Genomic DNA, 2,872 nt, shown 5'->3' with positions numbered 1-2,872 from the left:
ATACAGTACAATTCCATTTTGTTTGTCCATTTCTAAAATGAATGTTTTTAATCCAATTGATCACAAAACACTTAATATGATTCCCTTAATAATATGCCTTGTATGTTGTACTGCCAACTCACTTTGTTCCATTTTTACGTTTTGTACAGTACACATAAAGCACTATAACATACATTAATCATGCACCTTTTACATATTTGATATTGGATAATGTACTTTACAACCATTTCTTTCAAAGCATCCCATTTATTAGAACTTTTCTGATCACATGAATTGAGACCTGGTTGAATTCACAATGCATTTAATTATTCTATACTGTCACGTAAAATGTAGAATTAGCTAATATACTGTATTGGAGACATGCAAGCTGCTTTTTGTGGGTCTGAATGTTTGACAAAATGTTGATTATCCTTTCAGAACAGCAACTCACTTCACTTTGCTTTTATCAACTCCCAGTTGGTTTATGTGCCTCGTGTTCGGTGTAATGCCATTACACCCGCCAGTAAGTCCATGAGTCTGTTGATTGAGAGTTGGCCTGTGGTTTGATGCTTCTTCTATGGAAAATACCAGATGGTGTATACTGGTATGAATACAGCCACTCAAATATGTTACTTGGCATCAAAAGGCTAAGGCAGAACAGATGATTGCCATATTGTTTTTGACTGGACCCAAGGGTACTTTCAAGGACAATGAATCTGTGGGGACTTCAGCTAAATGCATGTGGACAATGATGGATGTGTGTGTGTGAGATCAACGTGACTCTTTAACATTAATTGATAACAGCTACGTGAAAACATTTCCCTACTCTTTGAAATATTTAAGAAGCACAAAAGTAAGTCTATTTATGCAACCTGTAACATGCAACAGCATTTATTCACAAAGTGCTTATGAATACTAAATGACATCTCATTGTTTTGTCATGGTGAATGCGTGCAACACGAGACACATCATGCTATTCTCAATAAGACTGATAAATCTCTTAACGAGAAATTGCTTTACATAATTTGACTTTCCTTAATGAATTTGAGTCTTCAACTATAGAGATTATTTTTGTCTGATTCTCATTTACTCTGTGATCAAGTGGATATGGATAGAACAGGGTTAATTGTATTTGTGCCTATCAAATTGTCCAGCTTGACGCCACTAATGAAATGCAAGTCTATCATTCCTTGCTTCATGCTTCTTTCAGTATATTGTTTTTCAGAAACAACAAAAGATATGCAAATATGTACACTCTAGAAAATTGTTGTTATCCCACTAGAGGCAACGTAAAACATTTGAGAAGCCTACCAGAAGCAGCTCTCCATTTTTTTGGGACTGTCAAACTGTCACTGAAAAACGTATTTGAAATATCAATCATCAAAGGCATCATTATCGTTATCAGTAACACCTGTGCTTTCCAAAAAAAAGTCTTATTCCCAATCAAATACTGTCCATACTATAACCTGAGCAGAGGTCTAATCAACCAGAATATCAGGAACAAGCTGTGCAGGTTTGCAAAGTATATCGAGCCAGAAACACACTTTTTCTTTTGTGATGAGTTTTCTTTTGTGATGAGTTCAGAAAATGTAGTTGTATGTAGTTGGACAGGTGTGAGCCTCAACATATGTAGTATGGTATGGTAAAACCAATTCCCCCCGCCTCATTGCTTACATACTTTGCAGTCCAGGACAGAATAGGTTCAGCATAAACAGCTAATGTAATTCATTAGTTTGGAATTTGTGCTCAAAATACGTGTTCATAGCTAAGTGGCAGGTGGTATTTATATAAGAAATCTGAATGTTATCAGTTAATGCAGTCTGAGTTAATGAGAAATAAGTGGTTTACAAGAAATATGAAGACATAACTCTTTGTATGACTGTAATCGGCTAAAAGGCAGGCTTACATCTTAATTCTTTCACCGTTTGGTAGTATATAACACGACTTTGAGGTTGTTCAACGATCAGTAATGTTGAGAATGAGAAATATGAGAGTATATCAGAGGGTCGGAGGTTTAACACTCACTGTGGGTGAAGGGTGGCTCAGCCAGGCAGCAGGCACAGCTGCAGGTTATCAGGTTGATTAGCAGTAGGATAATAGCCTTTCTCTTGGCTGGGCTGCGCACATGCACTGGCAAAAAGGACAAAATGAAGCTGAGCCCTGTTACATGGTGTTTAGGTTCTCCTGTGCTATCCAAACCATGCTTATGCCCAACTGCTCTGAGCCCAGAGATCAATTCCTGTAGGCTGGTCTCGTGTTTTTTAAGTACCATAGACTGTGCCACAATACATAACAACAACACAAAGGGTACTAGTTTCCTTCCTTTGCACTAATTTGATGAAAAAAAGTACTTTTTCCAAGTGGATGGAATCATGAATTAAATCACCCTTAATTCAGTAAGAAATTGCTGCCCATCTGGAAGGGGAAATCACTAAAGACAATCACTGATTACATTTTTTTTTTTGTCAGAATGGGAGAAAAGAATCTCTTCCGACAATATTTTACTATTTCAAAAATTCATGGGCCAGAAGCTGTTACATTCTCAAGAAAAAACACAGAAAAAAAAATCGATATTGAATTTATAACACAAGAACAAGGATATCTCTCTGAAGTAAGGGCTTATATCCTCCAGTCAAGGATTTGGACGTGTTTTTAGTTATTTGAATTAATTTAGACATTGTGACCTTTGTATTTGAGGTTCTGCTGTTCAAAAAAGCCTAGGGTGTTGAATTCAGTCAAATGTCATGAAGGCATTAACAGTTCATATAAACTTAGACTGCAAAAGTTCATGCTCTTTCTAATTCTGAACTTTTTAGAGAATATGTCAGGCTTCCTTACATAGATCCACAATCTTGCTGGGATAATGCTGAGAATAAATATTATAATTAAAATG

Source organism: Trematomus bernacchii, unplaced genomic scaffold, assembly GCF_902827165.1.
Source record: "Trematomus bernacchii unplaced genomic scaffold, fTreBer1.1, whole genome shotgun sequence".
In the NCBI taxonomy this organism is placed as follows: Eukaryota; Metazoa; Chordata; class Actinopteri; order Perciformes; family Nototheniidae; genus Trematomus; species Trematomus bernacchii.
Note: the sequence above shows the minus strand (reverse complement) of the source record.